The sequence below is a fragment of the Mixophyes fleayi genome, chromosome 4, assembly GCF_038048845.1.
Source record: "Mixophyes fleayi isolate aMixFle1 chromosome 4, aMixFle1.hap1, whole genome shotgun sequence".
NCBI lineage: Eukaryota > Metazoa > Chordata > Amphibia > Anura > Limnodynastidae > Mixophyes > Mixophyes fleayi.
Window position 1 is genome coordinate 46,745,574 of NC_134405.1, and position 17,004 is coordinate 46,762,577.

Genomic DNA, 17,004 nt, shown 5'->3' on the forward strand with positions numbered 1-17,004 from the left:
AGCAAGGCTTCGATCAGCTCTCAATTTGTGGTGAAAGAGTCCATCAAATACAAGAACAGTTGTGCCAGTGGCGCAATGGATAACGCGTCTGACTACAGATCAGAAGATTGTAGGTGCGACTCCTACCTGGCTTGGAAAAGTTGCCGTGATCGTATAGTGGTTAGTACTCTGCGTTGTGGCCGCAGCAACCCCGGTTCGAATCCGGGTCACGGCATGTTAGTTTTGTTTCTCTGTCACAACTTTTCAATGTTAGCAGAATTTTAGAAAGTATGCTGAATCTTTGTACTTGCTTGCAATTTTTCGCTATAATGCTAGTTGCCAAAGTATCTATACATGTTTTAAAACTTAAGTTGTGAGAAAATCTCTTGAAAGACTGGGAACTTGACAGAAATTCCTGACATCAAGAAATTAGATTATTTGGATTCTGTCTGAGCATGTTCATCACAAACTTGAAAAATCTTTTGGAAATCACAAAGAACCTTGAAATTGAGATATTTATGGGAAAGGAGCCCTGCAGCAACTGTTCGTTCAGCTACCAAAATGTGACATATGCTGAAATAACCATAGAGCCCTGTAGCAAGGCTTCGATCAGCTCTCAATTTGTGGTGAAAGAGTCCATCAAATACAACAACAGTTGTGCCAGTGGCGCAATGGATAACGCATCTGACTACAGATCAGAAGATTGTAGGTTCGACTCCTACCTGGTTTGGAAAAATTGCAGTGATCGTGTGGTGGTTAGTACTCTGTGTTGTGGCCGCAGCAACCCAGGTTCGAATCCGGGTCACGGCATGTTACTTTTGTTTCTCTGTCACAACTTTTCAATGTTAGCAGAATTTTAGAAAGTATGCTGAATCTTTGTACTTGCTTGCAATTTTTTGCTATAATGCTAGTTGCCAAAGTATCTATACATGTTTTAAAACTTAAGTTGTGAGAAAATCTCTTGAAAGACTGGGAACTTGACAGAAATTCCTGACATCAAGAAATTAGATTATTTGGATTCTGTCTGAGCATGTTCATCACAAACTTGAAAGATCTTTTGGAAATCACAAAGAACCTTGAAATTGAGATATTTATGGGAAAGGAGCCCTGCAGCAACTGTTGGTTCAGCTACCAAAATGTGACATATGCTGAAATAACCATAGAGCCCTGTAGCAAGGCTTCGATCAGCTCTCAATTTGTGGTGAAAGAGTCCATCAAATACAACAACAGTTGTGCCAGTGGCGCAATGGATAACGCGTCTGACTACAGATCAGAAGATTGTAGGTGCGACTCCTACCTGGCTTGGAAAAGTTGCCGTGATCGTATAGTGGTTAGTACTCTGCGTTGTGGCCGCAGCAACCCCGGTTCGAATCCGGGTCACGGCATGTTACTTTTGTTTCTCTGTCACAACTTTTCAATGTTAGCAGAATTTTAGAAAGTATGCTGAATCTTTGTACTTGCTTGCAATTTTTCGCTATAATGCTAGTTGCCAAAGTATCTATACATGTTTTGAAACTTCAGTTGTGAGAAAATCTCTTGAAAGACAGGGAACTTGACAGAAATTCCTGACATCAAGAAATTAGATTATTTGGACTCTGTCTGAGCATGTTTATCACAAACTTTAAAGATCTTTTGGAAATCACAAAGAACCTTGAAATTGAGATATTTATGGGAAAGGAGCCCTGCAGCAACTGTTGGTTCAGCTACCAAAATGTGACATATGCTGAAATAACCATAGAGCCCTGTAGCAAGGCTTCGATCAGCTCTCAATTTGTGGTGAAAGAGTCCATCAAATACAACAACAGTTGTGCCAGTGGCGCAATGGATAACGCATCTGACTACAGATCAGAAGATTGTAGGTTCGACTCCTACCTGGTTTGGAAAAATTGCAGTGATCGTGTGGTGGTTAGTACTCTGTGTTGTGGCCGCAGCAACCCCGGTTCAATCCAGGTCACGGTTTGTTTCTCTGTCACAACTTTTCAATGTTAGCAGAATTTTAGAAAGTATGCTGAATCTTTGTACTTGCTTGCAATTTTTCGCTATAATGCTAGTTGCCAAAGTATCTATACATGTTTTGAAACTTCAGTTGTGAGAAAATCTCTTGAAAGACAGGGAACTTGACAGAAATTCCTGACATCAAGAAATTAGATTATTTGGACTCTGTCTGAGCATGTTCATCACAAACTTAAAAGATCTTTTGGAAATCATAAAGAACCTTGAAATTGAGATATTTATGGGAAAGGAGCCCTGCAGCAACTGTTCGTTCAGCTACCAAAATGTGACATATGCTGAAATAACCATAGAGCCCTGTAGCAAGGCTTCGATCAGCTCTCAATTTGTGGTGAAAGAGTCCATCAAATACAGCAACAGTTGGGCCAGTGGCGCAATGGATAACGCGTCTGACTACGGATCAGAAGATTGTAGGTTCGACTCCTACCTGGCTCGGAAAAGTTGCCGTGATCGTATAGTGGTTAGTACTCTGCGTTGTGGCCGCAGCAACCCCGGTTCGAATCCGGGTCACGGCATGTTACTTTTGTTTCTCTGTCACAACTTTTCAATGTTAGCAGAATTTTAGAAAGTATGCTGAATCTTTGTACTTGCTTGCAATTTTTCGCTATAATGCTAGTTGCCAAAGTATCTATACATGTTTTGAAACTTCAGTTGTGAGAAAATCTCTTGAAAGACGGGTAACTTGACAGAAATTCCTGACATCAAGAAATTAGATTATTTGGATTCTGTCTGAGCATGTTCATCACAAACTTGAAAGATCTTTTGGAAATCACAAAGAACCTTGAAATTGAGATATTTATTGGAAAGGAGCCCTGCAGCAACTGTTCGTTCAGCTACCAAAATGTGACATATGCTGAAATAACCATAGAGCCCTGTAGCAAGGCTTCGATCAGCTCTCAATTTGTGGTGAAAGAGTCCATCAAATATAAGAACAGTTGTGCCAGTGGCGCAATGGATAACGCGTCTGACTACAGATCAGAAGATTGTAGGTGCGACTCCTACCTGGCTTGGAAAAGTTGCCGTGATCGTATAGTGGTTAGTACTCTGCGTTGTGGCCGCAGCAACCCCGTTTCGAATCCGGGTCACGGCATGTTAGTTTTGTTTCTCTGTCACAACTTTTCAATGTTAGCAGAATTTTAGAAAGTATGCTGAATCTTTGTACTTGCTTGCAATTTTTCGCTATAATGCTAGTTGCCAAAGTATCTATACATGTTTTAAAACTTAAGTTGTGAGAAAATCTCTTGAAAGACTGGGAACTTGACAGAAATTCCTGACATCAAGAAATTAGATTATTTGGATTCTGTCTGAGCATGTTCATCACAAACTTGAAAAATCTTTTGGAAATCACAAAGAACCTTGAAATTGAGATATTTATGGGAAAGGAGCCCTGCAGCAACTGTTCGTTCAGCTACCAAAATGTGACATATGCTGAAATAACCATAGAGCCCTGTAGCAAGGCTTCGATCAGCTCTCAATTTGTGGTGAAAGAGTCCATCAAATACAACAACAGTTGTGCCAGTGGCGCAATGGATAACGCATCTGACTACAGATCAGAAGATTGTAGGTTCGACTCCTACCTGGTTTGGAAAAATTGCAGTGATCGTGTGGTGGTTAGTACTCTGTGTTGTGGCCGCAGCAACCCAGGTTCGAATCCGGGTCACGGCATGTTACTTTTGTTTCTCTGTCACAACTTTTCAATGTTAGCAGAATTTTAGAAAGTATGCTGAATCTTTGTACTTGCTTGCAATTTTTTGCTATAATGCTAGTTGCCAAAGTATCTATACATGTTTTAAAACTTAAGTTGTGAGAAAATCTCTTGAAAGACTGGGAACTTGACAGAAATTCCTGACATCAAGAAATTAGATTATTTGGATTCTGTCTGAGCATGTTCATCACAAACTTGAAAGATCTTTTGGAAATCACAAAGAACCTTGAAATTGAGATATTTATGGGAAAGGAGCCCTGCAGCAACTGTTGGTTCAGCTACCAAAATGTGACATATGCTGAAATAACCATAGAGCCCTGTAGCAAGGCTTCGATCAGCTCTCAATTTGTGGTGAAAGAGTCCATCAAATACAACAACAGTTGTGCCAGTGGCGCAATGGATAACGCATCTGACTACAGATCAGAAGATTGTAGGTTCGACTCCTACCTGGTTTGGAAAAATTGCAGTGATCGTGTGGTGGTTAGTACTCTGTGTTATGGCCGCAGCAACCCCGGTTCAATCCAGGTCACGGTTTGTTTCTCTGTCACAACTTTTCAATGTTAGCAGAATTTTAGAAAGTATGCTGAATCTTTGTACTTGCTTGCAATTTTTCGCTATAATGCTAGTTGCCAAAGTATCTATACATGTTTTGAAACTTCAGTTGTGAGAAAATCTCTTGAAAGACAGGGAACTTGACAGAAATTCCTGACATCAAGAAATTAGATTATTTGGACTCTGTCTGAGCATGTTCATCACAAACTTAAAAGATCTTTTGGAAATCATAAAGAACCTTGAAATTAAGATATTTATGGGAAAGGAGCCCTGCAGCAACTGTTCGTTCAGCTACCAAAATGTGACATATGCTGAAATAACCATAGAGCCCTGTAGCAAGGCTTCGATCAGCTCTCCATTTGTGGTGAAAGAGTCCATCAAATACAGCAACAGTTGGGCCAGTGGCGCAATGGATAACGCGTCTGACTACGGATCAGAAGATTGTAGGTTCGACTCCTACCTGGCTCGGAAAAGTTGCCGTGATCGTATAGTGGTTAGTACTCTGCGTTGTTGCCGCAGCAACCCCGGTTCGAATCCGGGTCACGGCATGTTACTTTTGTTTCTCTGTCACAACTTTTCAATGTTAGCAGAATTTTAGAAAGTATGCTGAATCTTTGTACTTGCTTGCAATTTTTCGCTATAATGCTAGTTGCCAAAGTATTTATACATGTTTTGAAACTTCAGTTGTGAGAAAATCTCTTGAAAGACGGGTAACTTGACAGAAATTACTGACATCAAGAAATTAGATTATTTGGATTCTGTCTGAGCATGTTCATCACAAACTTGAAAGATCTTTTGGAAATCACAAAGAACCTTGAAATTGAGATATTTATTGGAAAGGAGCCCTGCAGCAACTGTTCGTTCAGCTACCAAAATGTGACATATGCTGAAATAACCATAGAGCCCTGTAGCAAGGCTTCGATCAGCTCTCAATTTGTGGTGAAAGAGTCCATCAAATACAAGAACAGTTGTGCCAGTGGCGCAATGGATAATGCGTCTGACTACAGATCAGAAGATTGTAGGTGCGACTCCTACCTGGCTTGGAAAAGTTGCCGTGATCGTATAGTGGTTAGTACTCTGCGTTGTGGCCGCAGCAACCCCGGTTCGAATCCGGGTCACGGCATGTTAGTTTTGTTTCTCTGTCACAACTTTTCAATGTTAGCAGAATTTTAGAAAGTATGCTGAATCTTTGTACTTGCTTGCAATTTTTCGCTATAATGCTAGTTGCCAAAGTATCTATACATGTTTTAAAACTTAAGTTGTGAGAAAATCTCTTGAAAGACTGGGAACTTGACAGAAATTCCTGACATCAAGAAATTAGATTATTTGGATTCTGTCTGAGCATGTTCATCACAAACTTGAAAAATCTTTTGGAAATCACAAAGAACCTTGAAATTGAGATATTTATGGGAAAGGAGCCCTGCAGCAACTGTTCGTTCAGCTACCAAAATGTGACATATGCTGAAATAACCATAGAGCCCTGTAGCAAGGCTTCGATCAGCTCTCAATTTGTGGTGAAAGAGTCCATCAAATACAAAAACAGTTGTGCCAGTGGCGCAATGGATAACGCATCTGACTACAGATCAGAAGATTGTAGGTGCGACTCCTACCTGGCTTGGAAAAGTTGCCGTGATCGTATAGTGGTTAGTACTCTGCGTTGTGGCCGCAGCAACCCCGTTTCGAATCCGGGTCACGGCATGTTAGTTTTGTTTCTCTGTCACAACTTTTCAATGTTAGCAGAATTTTAGAAAGTATGCTGAATCTTTGTACTTGCTTGCAATTTTTCGCTATAATGCTAGTTGCCAAAGTATCTATACATGTTTTAAAACTTAAGTTGTGAGAAAATCTCTTGAAAGACTGGGAACTTGACAGAAATTCCTGACATCAAGAAATTAGATTATTTGGATTCTGTCTGAGCATGTTCATCACAAACTTGAAAAATCTTTTGGAAATCACAAAGAACCTTGAAATTGAGATATTTATGGGAAAGGAGCCCTGCAGCAACTGTTCGTTCAGCTACCAAAATGTGACATATGCTGAAATAACCATAGAGCCCTGTAGCAAGGCTTCGATCAGCTCTCAATTTGTGGTGAAAGAGTCCATCAAATACAACAACAGTTGTGCCAGTGGCGCAATGGATAACGCATCTGACTACAGATCAGAAGATTGTAGGTTCGACTCCTACCTGGTTTGGAAAAATTGCAGTGATCGTGTGGTGGTTAGTACTCTGTGTTGTGGCCGCAGCAACCCAGGTTCGAATCCGGGTCACGGCATGTTACTTTTGTTTCTCTGTCACAACTTTTCAATGTTAGCAGAATTTTAGAAAGTATGCTGAATCTTTGTACTTGCTTGCAATTTTTTGCTATAATGCTAGTTGCCAAAGTATCTATACATGTTTTAAAACTTAAGTTGTGAGAAAATCTCTTGAAAGACTGGGAACTTGACAGAAATTCCTGACATCAAGAAATTAGATTATTTGGATTCTGTCTGAGCATGTTCATCACAAACTTGAAAGATCTTTTGGAAATCACAAAGAACCTTGAAATTGAGATATTTATGGGAAAGGAGCCCTGCAGCAACTGTTGGTTCAGCTACCAAAATGTGACATATGCTGAAATAACCATAGAGCCCTGTAGCAAGGCTTCGATCAGCTCTCAATTTGTGGTGAAAGAGTCCATCAAATACAACAACAGTTGTGCCAGTGGCGCAATGGATAACGCATCTGACTACAGATCAGAAGATTGTAGGTTCGACTCCTACCTGGTTTGGAAAAATTGCAGTGATCGTGTGGTGGTTAGTACTCTGTGTTATGGCCGCAGCAACCCCGATTCAATCCAGGTCACGGTTTGTTTCTCTGTCACAACTTTTCAATGTTAGCAGAATTTTAGAAAGTATGCTGAATCTTTGTACTTGCTTGCAATTTTTCGCTATAATGCTAGTTGCCAAAGTATCTATACATGTTTTGAAACTTCAGTTGTGAGAAAATCTCTTGAAAGACAGGGAACTTGACAGAAATTCCTGACATCAAGAAATTAGATTATTTGGACTCTGTCTGAGCATGTTCATCACAAACTTAAAAGATCTTTTGGAAATCATAAAGAACCTTGAAATTAAGATATTTATGGGAAAGGAGCCCTGCAGCAACTGTTCGTTCAGCTACCAAAATGTGACATATGCTGAAATAACCATAGAGCCCTGTAGCAAGGCTTCGATCAGCTCTCAATTTGTGGTGAAAGAGTCCATCAAATACAGCAACAGTTGGGCCAGTGGCGCAATGGATAACGCGTCTGACTACGGATCAGAAGATTGTAGGTTCGACTCCTACCTGGCTCGGAAAAGTTGCCGTGATCGTATAGTGGTTAGTACTCTGCGTTGTGGCCGCAGCAACCCCGGTTCGAATCCGGGTCACGGCATGTTACTTTTGTTTCTCTGTCACAACTTTTCAATGTTAGCAGAATTTTAGAAAGTATGCTGAATCTTTGTACTTGCTTGCAATTTTTCGCTATAATGCTAGTTGCCAAAGTATCTATACATGTTTTGAAACTTCAGTTGTGAGAAAATCTCTTGAAAGACGGGTAACTTGACAGAAATTACTGACATCAAGAAATTAGATTATTTGGATTCTGTCTGAGCATGTTCATCACAAACTTGAAAGATCTTTTGGAAATCACAAAGAACCTTGAAATTGAGATATTTATTGGAAAGGAGCCCTGCAGCAACTGTTCGTTCAGCTACCAAAATGTGACATATGCTGAAATAACCATAGAGCCCTGTAGCAAGGCTTCGATCAGCTCTCAATTTGTGGTGAAAGAGTCCATCAAATACAAGAACAGTTGTGCCAGTGGCGCAATGGATAATGCGTCTGACTACAGATCAGAAGATTGTAGGTGCGACTCCTACCTGGCTTGGAAAAGTTGCCGTGATCGTATAGTGGTTAGTACTCTGCGTTGTGGCCGCAGCAACCCCGGTTCGAATCCGGGTCACGGCATGTTAGTTTTGTTTCTCTGTCACAACTTTTCAATGTTAGCAGAATTTTAGAAAGTATGCTGAATCTTTGTACTTGCTTGCAATTTTTCGCTATAATGCTAGTTGCCAAAGTATCTATACATGTTTTAAAACTTAAGTTGTGAGAAAATCTCTTGAAAGATTGGGAACTTGACAGAAATTCCTGACATCAAGAAATTAGATTATTTGGATTCTGTCTGAGCATGTTCATCACAAACTTGAAAAATCTTTTGGAAATCACAAAGAACCTTGAAATTGAGATATTTATGGGAAAGGAGCCCTGCAGCAACTGTTGGTTCAGCTACCAAAATGTGACATATGCTGAAATAACCATAGAGCCCTGTAGCAAGGCTTCGATCAGCTCTCAATTTGTGGTGAAAGAGTCCATCAAATACAACAACAGTTGTGCCAGTGGCGCAATGGATAACGCATCTGACTACAGATCAGAAGATTGTAGGTTCGACTCCTACCTGGTTTGGAAAAATTGCAGTGATCGTGTGGTGGTTAGTACTCTGTGTTGTGGCCGCAGCAACCCCGGTTCAATCCAGGTCACGGTTTGTTTCTCTGTCACAACTTTTCAATGTTAGCAGAATTTTAGAAAGTATGCTGAATCTTTGTACTTGCTTGCAATTTTTCGCTATAATGCTAGTTGCCAAAGTATCTATACATGTTTTGAACTTGACAGAAATTCCTGACATCAAGAAATTAGATTATTTGGACTCTGTCTGAGCATGTTCATCACAAACTTAAAAGATCTTTTGGAAATCATAAAGAACCTTGAAATTGTGATATTTATGGGAAAGGAGCCCTGCAGCAACTGTTCGTTCAGCTACCAAAATGTGACATATGCTGAAATAACCATAGAGCCCTGTAGCAAGGCTTCGATCAGCTCTCAATTTGTGGTGAAAGAGTCCATCAAATACAGCAACAGTTGGGCCAGTGGCGCAATGGATAATGCGTCTGACTACAGATCAGAAGATTGTAGGTGCGACTCCTACCTGGCTCGGAAAAGTTGCCGTGATCGTATAGTGGTTAGTACTCTGCGTTGTGGCTGCAGCAACCCCGGTTCGAATCCGGGTCACAGCATGTTACTTTTGGTTCTCTGTCACAACTTTTCAATGTTAGCAGAATTTTAGAAAGTATGCTGAATCTTTGTACTTGCTTGCAATTTTTCTCTATAATGCTAGTTGCCAAAGTATCTATACATGTTTTGAAACTTCAGTTGTGAGAAAATCTCTTGAAAGACAGGGAACTTGACAGAAATTCCTGACATCAAGAAATTAGATTATTTGGACTCTGTCTGAGCATGTTCATCACAAACTTAAAAGATCTTTTGGAAATCATAAAGAACCTTGAAATTGAGATATTTATGGGAAAGGAGCCCTGCAGCAACTGTTCGTTCAGCTACCAAAATGTGACATATGCTGAAATAACCATAGAGCCCTGTAGCAAGGCTTCGATCAGCTCTCAATTTGTGGTGAAAGAGTCCATCAAATACAGCAACAGTTGGGCCAGTGGCGCAATGGATAACGCGTCTGACTACGGATCAGAAGATTGTAGGTTCGACTCCTACCTGGCTCGGAAAAGTTGCCGTGATCGTATAGTGGTTAGTACTCTGCGTTGTGGCCGCAGCAACCCCGGTTCGAATCCGGGTCACGGCATGTTACTTTTGTTTCTCTGTCACAACTTTTCAATGTTAGCAGAATTTTAGAAAGTATGCTGAATCTTTGTACTTGCTTGCAATTTTTCGCTATAATGCTAGTTGCCAAAGTATCTATACATGTTTTGAAACTTCAGTTGTGAGAAAATCTCTTGAAAGACAGGGAACTTGACAGAAATTCCTGACATCAAGAAATTAGATTATTTGGACTCTGTCTGAGCATGTTTATCACAAACTTTAAAGATCTTTTGGAAATCACAAAGAACCTTGAAATTGAGATATTTATGGGAAAGGAGCCCTGCAGCAACTGTTCGTTCAGCTACCAAAATGTGACATATGCTGAAATAACCATAGAGCCCTGTAGCAAGGCTTCGATCAGCTCTCAATTTGTGGTGAAAGAGTCCATCAAATACAAAAACAGTTGTGCCAGTGGCGCAATGGATAACGCGTCTGACTACAGATCAGAAGATTATAGGTGCGACTCCTACCTGGTTTGGAAAAATTGCAGTGATCGTTTGGTGGTTAGTACTCTGCGTTGTGGCCGCAGCAACCCCGGGTCACGGCATGTTACTTTTGTTTCTCTGTCACTACTTTTCAATGTTAGCAGAATTTTAGAAAGTATGCTGAATCTTTGTACTTGCTTGCAATTTTTCGCTATAATGCTAGTTGCCAAAGTATCTATACATGTTTTGAAACTTCAGTTGTGAGAAAATCTCTTGAAAGACAGGGAACTTGACAGAAATTCCTGACATCAAGAAATTAGATTATTTGGATTCTGTCTGAGTATGTTCATCACAAACTTGAAAGATCTTTTGGAAATCACAAAGAACCTTGAAATTGAGATATTTATGGGAAAGGAGCCCTGCAGCAACTGTTGGTTCAGCTACCAAAATGTGACATATGCTGAAATAACCATAGAGCCCTGTAGCAAGGCTTCGATCAGCTCTCAATTTGTGGTGAAAGAGTCCATCAAATACAACAACAGTTGTGCCAGTGGTGCAATGGATAACGTGTCTGACTACGGATCAGAAGATTATAGGTTTGACTCCTAACTGGTTTGGAAAAATTGCAGTGATCGTATGGTGGTTAGTACTCTCCATTGTGACAGCAGCAACCACGGTTCGAATCCAGGTCACAGCATGTTACTTTTGGTTCTCTGTCACAACTTTTCAATGTTAGCAGAATTTTAGAAAGTATGCTGAATCTTTGTACTTGCTTTCAATTTTTCTCTATAATGTTAGTTGCCAAAGTATCTATACATGTTTTGAAACTTCAGTTGTGAGAAAATCTCTTGAAAGACAGGGAACTTGACAGAAATTCCTGACATCAAGAAATTAGATTATTTGGACTCTGTCTGAGCATGTTTATCACAAACTTTAAAGATCTTTTGGAAATCACAAAGAACCTTGAAATTGAGATATTTATGGGAAAGGAGCCCTGCAGCAACTGTTCGTTCAGCTACCAAAATGTGACATATGCTGAAATAACCATAGAGCCCTGTAGCAAGGCTTCGATCAGCTCTCAATTTGTGGTGAAAGAGTCCATCAAATACAAAAACAGTTGTGCCAGTGGCGCAATGGATAACGCGTCTGACTACAGATCAGAAGATTATAGGTGCGACTCCTACCTGGTTTGGAAAAATTGCAGTGATCGTTTGGTGGTTAGTACTCTGCGTTGTGGCCGCAGCAACCCCGGGTCACGGCATGTTACTTTTGTTTCTCTGTCACTACTTTTCAATGTTAGCAGAATTTTAGAAAGTATGCTGAATCTTTGTACTTGCTTTCAATTTTTCGCTATAATGCTAGTTGCCAAAGTATCTATACATGTTTTGAAACTTCAGTTGTGAGAAAATCTCTTGAAAGACAGGGAACTTGACAGAAATTCCTGACATCAAGAAATTAGATTATTTGGATTCTGTCTGAGCATGTTCATCACAAACTTGAAAGATCTTTTGGAAATCACAAAGAACCTTGAAATTGAGATATTTATGGGAAAGGAGCCCTGCAGCAATTGTTGGTTCAGCTACCAAAATGTGACATATGCTGAAATAACCATAGAGCCCTGTAGCAAGGCTTCGATCAGCTCTCAATTTGTGGTGAAAGAGTCCATCAAATACAACAACAGTTGTGCCAGTGGCGCAATGGATAACGTGTCTGACTACGGATCAGAAGATTGTAGTTTAGACTCCTACCTGGTTTGGAAAAATTGCAGTGATCGTATAGTGGATAGTACTCTGCGTTGTGGCCGCAGCAACCCCGGTTCAATCCGGGTCACGGCATGTTACTTTTGTTTCTCTGTCACAACTTTTCAATGTTAGCAGAATTTTAGAAAGTATGCTGAATCTTTGTACTTGCTTGCAATTTTTCTCTATAATGCTAGTTGCCAAAGTATCTATACATGTTTTGAAACTTCAGTTGTGAGAAAATCTCTTGAAAGACAGGGAACTTGACAGAAATTCCTGACATCAAGAAATTAGATTATTATGACTCTGTCTGAGCATGTTCATCACAAACTTAAAAGATCTTTTGGAAATCACAAAGAACCTTGAAATTGAGATATTTATGGGAAAGGAGCCCTGCAGCAACTGTTGGTTCAGCTACCAAAATGTGACATATGCTGAAATAACCATAGAGCCCTGTAGCAAGGCTTCGATCAGCTCTCAATTTGTGGTGAAAGAGTCCATCAAATACAGCAACAGTTGGGCCAGTGGCGCAATGGATAACGCGTCTGTCTACGGATCAGAAGATTGTAGGTTCGACTCCTACCTGGCTCGGAAAAGTTGCCGTGATCGTATAGTGGTTAGTATTCTGCGTTGTGGCAGCAGCAACCTTGGTTTGAAACCAGGTCACGGCATGTTAGTTTTGTTTCTCTGTCACAACTTTTCAATGTTAGCAGAATTTTAGAAAGTATGCTGAATCTTTGTACTTGCTTGCAATTTTTCGCTATAATGCTAGTTGCCAAAGTATCTATACATGTTTTGAAACTTCAGTTGTGAGAAAATCTCTTGAAAGACAGGGAACTTGACAGAAATTCCTGACATCAAGAAATTAGATTATTTGGACTCTGTCTGAGCATGTTTATCACAAACTTTAAAGATCTTTTGGAAATCACAAAGAACCTTGAAATTGAGATATTTATGGGAAAGGAGCCCTGCAGCAACTGTTCGTTCAGCTACCAAAATGTGACATATGCTGAAATAACCATAGAGCCCTGTAGCAAGGCTTCGATCAGCTCTCAATTTGTGGTGAAAGAGTCCATCAAATACAAAAACAGTTGTGCCAGTGGCGCAATGGATAACGCGTCTGACTACAGATCAGAAGATTGTAGGTGCGACTCCTACCTGGTTTGGAAAAATTGCAGTGATCGTTTGGTGGTTAGTACTCTGCGTTGTGGCCGCAGCAACCCCGGTTTGAATCCGGGTCACGGCATGTTAGTTTTGTTTCTCTGTCACAACTTTTTAATGTTAGCAGAATTTTAGAAAGTATGCTGAATCTTTGTACTTGCTTGCAATTTTTCTCTATAATACTAGTTGCCAAAGTATCTATACATGTTTTAAAACTTAAGTTGTGAGAAAATCTCTTGAAACACTGGGAACTTGACAGAAATTCCTGACATCAAGAAATTAGATTATTTGAATTCTGTCTGAGCATGTTCATCACAAACTTGAAAGATCTTTTGGAAATCACAAAGAACCTTGAAATTGAAATATTTATGGGAAAGGAGCCCTGCAGCAACTGTTGGTTCAGCTACCAAAATGTGACATATGCTGAAATAACCATAGAGCCCTGTAGCAAGGCTTCGATCAGCTCTCAATTTGTGGTGAAAGAGTCCATCAAATACAGCATCAGTTGGGCCAGTGGCGCAATGGATAACGCGTCTGACTACGGATCAGAAGATTGTAGGTTCGACTCCTACCTGGCTCGGAAAAGTTGCCGTGATCGTATAGTGGTTAGTATTCTGCGTTGTGGCAGCAGCAACCTTGGTTTGAAACCAGGTCACGGCATGTTAGTTTTGTTTCTCTGTCACAACTTTTCAATGTTAGCAGAATTTTAGAAAGTATGCTGAATCTTTGTACTTGCTTGCAATTTTTCGCTATAATGCTAGTTGCCAAAGTATCTATACATGTTTTGAAACTTCAGTTGTGAGAAAATATCTTGAAAGACAGGGAACTTGACAGAAATTCCTGACATCAAGAAATTAGATTATTTGGATTCTGTCTGAGCATGTTCATCACAAACTTGAAAGATCTTTTGGAAATCACAAAGAACCTTGAAATTGAGATATTTATGCGAAAGGAGCCCTGCAGCAATTGTTGGTTCAGCTACCAAAATGTGACATATGCTGAAATAACCATAGAGCCCTGTAGCAAGGCTTCGATCAGCTCTCAATTTGTGGTGAAAGAGTCCATCAAATACAACAACAGTTGTGCCAGTGGCGCAATGGATAACGTGTCTGACTACGGATCAGAAGATTGTAGTTTAGACTCCTACCTGGTTTGGAAAAATTGCAGTGATCGTATAGTGGATAGTACTCTGCGTTGTGGCCGCAGCAACCCCGGTTCAATCCGGGTCACGGCATGTTACTTTTGTTTCTCTGTCACAACTTTTCAATGTTAGCAGAATTTTAGAAAGTATGCTGAATCTTTGTACTTGCTTGCAATTTTTCTCTATAATGCTAGTTGCCAAAGTATCTATACATGTTTTGAAACTTCAGTTGTGAGAAAATCTCTTGAAAGACAGGGAACTTGACAGAAATTCCTGACATCAAGAAATTAGATTATTATGACTCTGTCTGAGCATGTTCATCACAAACTTAAAAGATCTTTTGGAAATCACAAAGAACCTTGAAATTGAGATATTTATGGGAAAGGAGCCCTGCAGCAACTGTTGGTTCAGCTACCAAAATGTGACATATGCTGAAATAACCATAGAGCCCTGTAGCAAGGCTTCGATCAGCTCTCAATTTGTGGTGAAAGAGTCCATCAAATACAGCAACAGTTGGGCCAGTGGCGCAATGGATAACGCGTCTGACTACGGATCAGAAGATTGTAGGTTCGACTCCTACCTGGCTCGGAAAAGTTGCCGTGATCGTATAGTGGTTAGTATTCTGCGTTGTGGCAGCAGCAACCTTGGTTTGAAACCAGGTCACGGCATGTTAGTTTTGTTTCTCTGTCACAACTTTTCAATGTTAGCAGAATTTTAGAAAGTATGCTGAATCTTTGTACTTGCTTGCAATTTTTCGCTATAATGCTAGTTGCCAAAGTATCTATACATGTTTTGAAACTTCAGTTGTGAGAAAATCTCTTGAAAGACAGGGAACTTGACAGAAATTCCTGACATCAAGAAATTAGATTATTTGGACTCTGTCTGAGCATGTTTATCACAAACTTTAAAGATCTTTTGGAAATCACAAAGAACCTTGAAATTGAGATATTTATGGGAAAGGAGCCCTGCAGCAACTGTTCGTTCAGCTACCAAAATGTGACATATGCTGAAATAACCATAGAGCCCTGTAGCAAGGCTTCGATCAGCTCTCAATTTGTGGTGAAAGAGTCCATCAAATACAAAAACAGTTGTGCCAGTGGCGCAATGGATAACGCGTCTGACTACAGATCAGAAGATTGTAGGTGCGACTCCTACCTGGTTTGGAAAAATTGCAGTGATCGTTTGGTGGTTAGTACTCTGCGTTGTGGCCGCAGCAACCCCGGTTTGAATCCGGGTCACGGCATGTTAGTTTTGTTTCTCTGTCACAACTTTTTAATGTTAGCAGAATTTTAGAAAGTATGCTGAATCTTTGTACTTGCTTGCAATTTTTCTCTATAATACTAGTTGCCAAAGTATCTATACATGTTTTAAAACTTAAGTTGTGAGAAAATCTCTTGAAACACTGGGAACTTGACAGAAATTCCTGACATAGGGAAATTAGATTATTTGAATTCTGTCTGAGCATGTTCATCACAAACTTGAAAGATCTTTTGGAAATCACAAAGAACCTTGAAATTGAGATATTTATGGGAAAGGAGCCCTGCAGCAACTGTTGGTTCAGCTACCAAAATGTGACATATGCTGAAATAACCATAGAGCCCTGTAGCAAGGCTTCGATCAGCTCTCAATTTGTGGTGAAAGAGTCCATCAAACACAGCAACAGTTGGGCCAGTGGCGCAATGGATAACGCGTCTGACTACGGATCAGAAGATTGTAGGTTCGACTCCTACCTGGCTCGGAAAAGTTGCCGTGATCGTATAGTGGTTAGTATTCTGCGTTGTGGCAGCAGCAACCTTGGTTTGAAACCAGATCACGGCATGTTAGTTTTGTTTCTCTGTCACAACTTTTCAATGTTAGCAGAATTTTAGAAAGTATGCTGAATCTTTGTACTTGCTTGCAATTTTTCGCTATAATGCTAGTTGCCAAAGTATCTATACATGTTTTGAAACTTCAGTTGTGAGAAAATCTCTTGAAAGACAGGGAACTTGACAGAAATTCCTGACATCAAGAAATTAGATTATTTGGACTCTGTCTGAGCATGTTTATCACAAACTTTAAAGATCTTTTGGAAATCACAAAGAACCTTGAAATTGAGATATTTATGGGAAAGGAGCCCTGCAGCAACTGTTCGTTCAGCTACCAAAATGTGACATATGCTGAAATAACCATAGAGCCCTGTAGCAAGGCTTCGATCAGCTCTCAATTTGTGGTGAAAGAGTCCATCAAATACAAAAACAGTTGTGCCAGTGGCGCAATGGATAACGCATCTGACTACAGATCAGAAGATTTTAGGTGCGACTCCTACCTGGTTTGGAAAAATTGCAGTGATCGTTTGGTGGTTAGTACTCTGCGTTGTGGCCGCAGCAACCCCGGTTCGAATCCGGGTCACGGCATGTTAGTTTTGTTTCTCTGTCACAACTTTTTAATGTTAGCAGAATTTTAGAAAGTATGCTGAATCTTTGTACTTGCTTGCAATTTTTCTCTATAATACTAGTTGCCAAAGTATCTATACATGTTTTAAAACTTAAGTTGTGAGAAAATCTCTTGAAAGACTGGGAACTTGACAGAAATTCCTGACATCAAGAAATTAGATTATTTGAATTCTGTCT

At 40.1% G+C, this 17,004-nt stretch overlaps 16 non-coding genes across 16 annotated transcripts; all 16 read left to right on the forward strand.

Annotated features, from left to right (window-relative positions):
- Window positions 1-142: 142 nt before the first annotated feature.
- TRNAH-GUG (transfer RNA histidin (anticodon GUG)) lies at window positions 143-214 on the forward strand. Its single transcript has one exon. It is a non-coding gene; the product is annotated as a tRNA-His (tRNA).
- Window positions 215-1,292: 1,078 nt separating this feature from the next.
- TRNAH-GUG (transfer RNA histidin (anticodon GUG)) lies at window positions 1,293-1,364 on the forward strand. Its single transcript has one exon. It is a non-coding gene; the product is annotated as a tRNA-His (tRNA).
- Window positions 1,365-2,351: 987 nt separating this feature from the next.
- TRNAR-ACG (transfer RNA arginine (anticodon ACG)) lies at window positions 2,352-2,424 on the forward strand. Its single transcript has one exon. It is a non-coding gene; the product is annotated as a tRNA-Arg (tRNA).
- An 8-nt stretch (window positions 2,425-2,432) lies between these two features.
- Window positions 2,433-2,504, forward strand: TRNAH-GUG (transfer RNA histidin (anticodon GUG)). The gene has a single exon. It is a non-coding gene; the product is annotated as a tRNA-His (tRNA).
- Window positions 2,505-4,641: 2,137 nt separating this feature from the next.
- TRNAR-ACG (transfer RNA arginine (anticodon ACG)) lies at window positions 4,642-4,714 on the forward strand. The gene has a single exon. It is a non-coding gene; the product is annotated as a tRNA-Arg (tRNA).
- An 8-nt stretch (window positions 4,715-4,722) lies between these two features.
- On the forward strand, window positions 4,723-4,794 carry TRNAN-GUU (transfer RNA asparagine (anticodon GUU)). The gene has a single exon. It is a non-coding gene; the product is annotated as a tRNA-Asn (tRNA).
- A 503-nt stretch (window positions 4,795-5,297) lies between these two features.
- On the forward strand, window positions 5,298-5,369 carry TRNAH-GUG (transfer RNA histidin (anticodon GUG)). Its single transcript has one exon. It is a non-coding gene; the product is annotated as a tRNA-His (tRNA).
- A 2,137-nt stretch (window positions 5,370-7,506) lies between these two features.
- Window positions 7,507-7,579, forward strand: TRNAR-ACG (transfer RNA arginine (anticodon ACG)). The gene has a single exon. It is a non-coding gene; the product is annotated as a tRNA-Arg (tRNA).
- An 8-nt stretch (window positions 7,580-7,587) lies between these two features.
- TRNAH-GUG (transfer RNA histidin (anticodon GUG)) lies at window positions 7,588-7,659 on the forward strand. The gene has a single exon. It is a non-coding gene; the product is annotated as a tRNA-His (tRNA).
- Window positions 7,660-8,162: 503 nt separating this feature from the next.
- TRNAH-GUG (transfer RNA histidin (anticodon GUG)) lies at window positions 8,163-8,234 on the forward strand. Its single transcript has one exon. It is a non-coding gene; the product is annotated as a tRNA-His (tRNA).
- A 1,525-nt stretch (window positions 8,235-9,759) lies between these two features.
- TRNAR-ACG (transfer RNA arginine (anticodon ACG)) lies at window positions 9,760-9,832 on the forward strand. The gene has a single exon. It is a non-coding gene; the product is annotated as a tRNA-Arg (tRNA).
- An 8-nt stretch (window positions 9,833-9,840) lies between these two features.
- Window positions 9,841-9,912, forward strand: TRNAH-GUG (transfer RNA histidin (anticodon GUG)). The gene has a single exon. It is a non-coding gene; the product is annotated as a tRNA-His (tRNA).
- A 2,699-nt stretch (window positions 9,913-12,611) lies between these two features.
- Window positions 12,612-12,684, forward strand: TRNAR-ACG (transfer RNA arginine (anticodon ACG)). Its single transcript has one exon. It is a non-coding gene; the product is annotated as a tRNA-Arg (tRNA).
- Window positions 12,685-13,761: 1,077 nt separating this feature from the next.
- On the forward strand, window positions 13,762-13,834 carry TRNAR-ACG (transfer RNA arginine (anticodon ACG)). Its single transcript has one exon. It is a non-coding gene; the product is annotated as a tRNA-Arg (tRNA).
- Window positions 13,835-14,910: 1,076 nt separating this feature from the next.
- On the forward strand, window positions 14,911-14,983 carry TRNAR-ACG (transfer RNA arginine (anticodon ACG)). The gene has a single exon. It is a non-coding gene; the product is annotated as a tRNA-Arg (tRNA).
- Window positions 14,984-16,060: 1,077 nt separating this feature from the next.
- Window positions 16,061-16,133, forward strand: TRNAR-ACG (transfer RNA arginine (anticodon ACG)). The gene has a single exon. It is a non-coding gene; the product is annotated as a tRNA-Arg (tRNA).
- The last annotated feature ends 871 nt before the right edge of the window (window positions 16,134-17,004 follow it).